The following is a 6000-nucleotide window of genomic DNA, read 5'->3' on the forward strand; positions in this document are numbered from 1 at the left end:
AAGGGCATTAGTGGAAAACTGGCAAAATTCAAACAATGTAGCAATATTAATATCGTACATTTGAGAAATGTGCCATGATTTTTAAAAATGCTAACATTAGGGGAAATGGAGTGAAAGGTATAAAGAAATATTCTGTGCTATCTTAAAAACATTTCTGTAAACTTGAAATTATTCCCCAATAAAACTTTTCTTCAAAAAAGGGGATCCATAACACAGATTAGCCATAATGCATCACATTTAATGTCTAGCATACAATAAAATATTATTAGAATCCAAAGAAATAAGAATATATGGGTCATGGATCAAAGAAAAGTCAGTAAGTAGAAAAGAAACTTATGTGACGTAGATGCTGGAACTAGCAAACAAGGACTTTAATATCCACATAAATATGTTCAAATACTTACAAGAAAATATAGTCATAATGAATAAAAATTTGAAGAATGTCAGAGAAGTAGAAAACACAAAAAAGAATCAAGTGACTATTCTAGAACAGAAGAGCATTCATAATTTTTAAAAATAACTGAATGAGGGCCAGGCATGGTGCCTCACACCTGTAATCCCAGCATTTTGGGAGGCAGAGGCAGGTGGATCATTTGAGGTCAGGAGTTTGAGACCAGCCTGGCCAACATAGTGAAACCCTGTCTCTACTAAAAATATAAAACATTAGCTGGGCCTGGTGGTGCATGCCTATAGTCCCAGCTGCTCAGGAGGCTGAGGCAGGAGAATCACTTGAACCCAGGAGGCAGAGGTTGCAGTGAACTGAGATTGCACTATGGCACTCCAGGCTAGGTGACAGAGCGAGACTCCATCTCAATAATAATAATATAATTATATAATAATTATTATTATATAATAATAATATAATATATAACAATTATATAATAATATAGTATATATAACAATTATATAATTATTATATAATATATAATAATTATATAATAATACCTGAATGAGATTAATAGCAAATAAAAGAGGGCAGTAAACATGAAGATAGATTGCTAAAAATAATTCAATATGAAGAACAGAGGGAAAAAATGGGAGAAAAATATGAACAGAACATCAGTGACCTATGAACAATGCCAAACAGCATAAAAAAAGTGAAACTGAAGTCCCCCAAAATAAAGGGGACATATAATGAAATTGGAAAGGAATTTGAAAAAGTAATGATCAAATATTCCCCAAATTTGGGATACAACTTACAGGTATAAGAAACTCACTGAATCCGCATCAAGATAAACATAAGGAAAATCACTCCTAAGAACATAATCTAAAACTGACAAAAACCAAAGATAAAAAGAAAATACTGAAAACAGCCAGAGGAAAATAAATAACACATTAATAATGGGAAACAACGACATGAATGATTGCTAAATTCTCATCAGAAACAAAAAAGGAGAAAGGCAATGGGATGCCATCTTTAAAATGGTAAAATGGGTCAGGCATGGTGGCTCACACTTGTAATCCCACCACTTTAGGAGACCAAGGCTGATGGGTCATCTAAACTCAGGAGTTCGAGACCAGCCTGGCCAACATGGTAAAACCCCGTCTCTACTAAAAATACAAAAATTAGCCGGGCGTGGTGGCAGGCGCCTGTAATCCCAGCTACTCTGGAGGCTGAAGCAGGAGAATCGCTAGAACCCAGGAAGCAGAGGTTACAGTGAGTTGAGATCTGCCATTACACTCCAGCCTGGGCAACAAGAGTGAAACTCTGTCTCAAAAAAAAAAGAAAAAAAGTAAAAGGGTAAGACTGCCAATACAGAATTCTATATCCAGAAAAAGTATCCAATACAAATGAAGAGGAAGTAAAAATATTTTCAGAGCAGAGAAAACAAAAAATCTGTCATGAGCAGTCCAACATCATAAGTAAAACAGATAAGGCAAATCATTTTTTAAAAACCAGCAAAATGATAAAGCCAATCTTATCAATAATTGAATTCATCATAAATGAACTGCTGCACCAAATAAATGGCACAAATTGTAAGACTAGAAGAAAAAGCAAGAACCAATAAGATATTATCTGTTCTGGCTATAAGATATGCACTTTAAATATAATGACAGATTAAAAGAAAGGTATACAAAATATATACTATGCACACAGTAAGCACCTGGAGTGGTGTGTTAGTTTCTTATCACTGCTGTAACAAATTACCTAACACAAACTTAGTGACTTAAAATAGCATATATTTATTTTTTCTTTTTTTTTTTTTTTTGAGACGGAGTCTCGCTGTGTCGCCCAGGCTGGAGTGCAGTGGCGCGATCTCGGCTCACTGTAAGCTCCGCCTCCTGGGGTCACGCCATTCTCCTGCCTCAGCCTCCGAGTAGCTGGGACTACAGGCGCCCGCCACCACGCCCGGCTAGTTTTTTGTATTTTTAGTAGAGACGGGGTTTCACCATGTTAGCCAGGGATGGTCTCGATCTCCTGACCTCGTGATCCACCCGCCTCGGCCTCCCAAAGTGCTGGGATTACAGGCTTGAGCCACCGTGCCCGGCCACATATATTTATTTTTTCAAAGTTTTGTAGGTCAGAAGTCCAAAATCAAGGTTTTGGCAGAATTGATTTCCTTCTTGGAAAGTCAAGGAAATGTTCTCCTCTAAAGCCTCCAGAAGGAAATCAGTTTTGCCAAATTTCAAATTTCTTGGCTTATGGATTCTTCTGTCACCTTTGAAGTATATAATTCTAACGTCTGCTTTTATTATTACATCTCTGTTTTCTGACTTTGACTCTATGGCTTCCCTCTTATAAGGACCCTCATAATTACATTGAACCCACATGAACAAACCAGCATGATCTCTCCATCTCAAGATTCTTAGCTTAATCCTATCTACAAAGTATCTGTCATATAAGGTAACATAATTATAGGCTCAAGGGATTAGGGTATTATCATATTTTAGATGGGGAGAGGCATTATTCAGCCTTCCACAAAGCAGTCATACCAATATAAGACAAAAATAGGTGAGTATAAAGAGGTATATTTCATAATTACATGAGTCACTGGCTGCATCAAGCATATATGACAACTATAAATAAGTATGCACCTAATTTTGAACTTCAAAACATATGAACAGAAGCAAAAACTGAATTAAAGAAAATTAAACATCTACAATCATAGCTGGATATTTTAAAAACCTTTTCTCAGTAACTGATAAAACTATTAAACAAAATTCAGTAATAACATAAAAAAATCAACCACCTTGACCAAATTAAATTAATCCAACAAAATGACATTCACCAATTAAAGAATACATGTTTTTAGGTGTAAATAAAATGTTCACAAAGATATATTACATATTCAGCCATAATATATCTCAAAATATTAAAATCTTACAGATATATTTAATAACCACAATGAAATCAATAACAAGAAAAAAACTACATAATTCCTAAATATTTGGAAATTAAAACACACACTTCCAAATAACCCATGGGTAAAAGAAAAAATAATTTTAAAAAATTAAGTATTTTAAATTAAATGATTATGAAAATAGAATATGAAAATGTACAGAACACAGCTAAAACAGTCTTAGAGTGAATACTATAGCTTTAAATGAATAGAAAAGAAAAAATTAACACAAATAATGCAAGTTTATAATTTATGAGGATTTAAAAAAGATGAGCAAATTAAAACCAATTTAAGTAGAAGACAGAATTTTTAAATGGAAAATTAATAAAATCATCAAAGACTAGAAAAATTAACAAAGTCAAAATTTCGTTCTTTGACAAGATTAAGACTGATAAACTTCTAATAATATTGAGCAAGAGGACTGACACAGCAAGAGAGCAAACTAGGATGTACCAGTCCTTATACATCCACAAAAACAACAATTGAACAATTATCCACAGATGAAAATAGCTCTGGGAGAGCTCTGGAGTACAATTAAAAAGCTACTGCAACTCAGTAAAACAGAAAAACTGAGGATGGTCATGCAGAAAAGTATAGAAAGCATTTTACCTGTGTAACCCCATTCCCCAGGCTGGCACAGCTCAATGCCAAGAGGAATACCATTAGCTGTGACTTCCTCACAAGGTGAAAAGGAGAGCAGGAAAACCCATGCAACCTTTGCCACTCAGGACTCTAGCAGCCATCCCCACTGCTACAAATACCCACAGCTTTAACTGCCAAGGACCCCCACAGTCTTCAAGAATGCTGACACCAGCCGATGGAGCTGCCAGAACTCACACTGCTGCACCCCCTCCAAAGCCAGAGCCTCAGCTGCATCCTCTGGAACCCGGGTGAATGCTGCTTATTCACCCCAAGCCTGGCATTGATGTGTGCACTCACCTATCAGACCCAATGCCATGACACCCCCTTTAGAATTGATGCCCATATGTGCCCCACAAGTCTCCAGTCCCATGCTGACCCAGTGCACCATGCATCTCACCCAGCCACTACCCTTGCAGGCAGTAAGAGGTGACTGCTCTTTCAAATGCACTGACACCATTGCAAGCCTACAAGGAACATGAAAAATTAAGAAAATATGACATCACCAAAAAACGAAATAAATTTCCAGGAACCAACCCCAAAGAAATGGAGATCTATGAATTGCCTGACAAAGAACTCAAAGTAAAAGTGTTTTAAAGTGGCTCAGTAAGCTAAAGATAACATAGACTGACATCTCACTCAGTGATATCAGAAACAATATATTAACAAAACTAGAAGTTCAATAGAGAGATAGAAATCATAAAAAAAAAAAAAAAAAAAAAACAGGGCCAGGCATGGTGGCTCACACCTATAATCCCAGTAATCCCAGCACTTTGAGAGGCTGAGGTGGGCAGATTACGTGAGGTCAGGAGTTTGAGACCAGCCTGGCCAGCATGGTGAAACCCTGTTTCTACTAAAAATAGAAAAATTAGCCAGGCGTGGTGGCAGGCCCCTGTAATCTCAGCTACTCAAGAGACTGAGGCAGGAGAATCTCTTGAACCCAGGAGGCAGAGGTTGCAGTGAGGGGAGATCATACTACTGCACTCCAGCCTGGGCAACAGAGCGAAACTCCAACTCAAACAAAAAACAAAAACAAACAAACAAATAAACAAAACAAAAAAAAAAGCAGAAATTATGGAGCTGAAGAATACAAGAGTAAAATAAAAAATACAATAGAGAGCTTCAACAGCAGACTTGACCAAACAGAAGAAAGATTCAACAACCTCAAACACAGGTTATTTGAAATTATCCAGTCAGAGGAGAAAAAAAAAAGAATGAAAAAGAAAGCCTCCAGGATTTGGGGGACATGAATGTGCAAACCAATATACACATTATAGAAGTCCCACAAGGAAAATAGAGAAATAAGCAGAAAACATATGTAACAAAATAATAATTGAAAACTATCCAAATTGAGGGAAGAACATAGACATCCAGATTCAGGAATACTAAAAGATTCCAAGTAGGTTAAACATAAAGAAGTCTACACCTAGACACATTATAATTAAATTGTTAAAGATCAGACAAAGAGAATTTTTGAAGTAGCACAAGAAAAATGACTCATCACATATAAGACTATCAATAGATTTCTCAGAAGAAACCTTATATGCCAGGAAGATGGGATGATATATTCAAAGTACTGAAAGATAAAACAGTCAAACCAAGAATACTATACTTGGAAAAATTGTCTTTTAAAAATGAAGGAGAGGCCAGGTACAGTGGCTCACACCTGTAATCCCAGCACTTTGGGAGACCGAGGCAGATGGATCACCTGAGGTCAGGAGTTTGAGGCCAGCCTGACCAACATGGTGATACACTGTCTCTACTAAAAATACAAAAAAAAAATTACCCAGGCATGGTGATGGGCACCTGTAATCACAGCTACTCAGGAGGCTGAGGGAATCACTTGAATCCAGGAGGCAGAGGTTGCAGTAAGCTGAGATCACACCATTGCACTCCAGCCTGGGTGACAGAGCAAGATTTGTCTAAAAAAAAAAAAAGACAGACCAGGTGAAGTGGCTCACACCTGTAATTCCAGCACTTTAGGAGGCTGAGGCAGGTGAATCACTTGAGGTCAGGAGTT

The sequence above is a fragment of the Papio anubis genome, unplaced genomic scaffold (genome assembly GCF_008728515.1).
Source record: "Papio anubis isolate 15944 unplaced genomic scaffold, Panubis1.0 scaffold125, whole genome shotgun sequence".
In the NCBI taxonomy this organism is placed as follows: domain Eukaryota; kingdom Metazoa; phylum Chordata; class Mammalia; order Primates; family Cercopithecidae; genus Papio; species Papio anubis.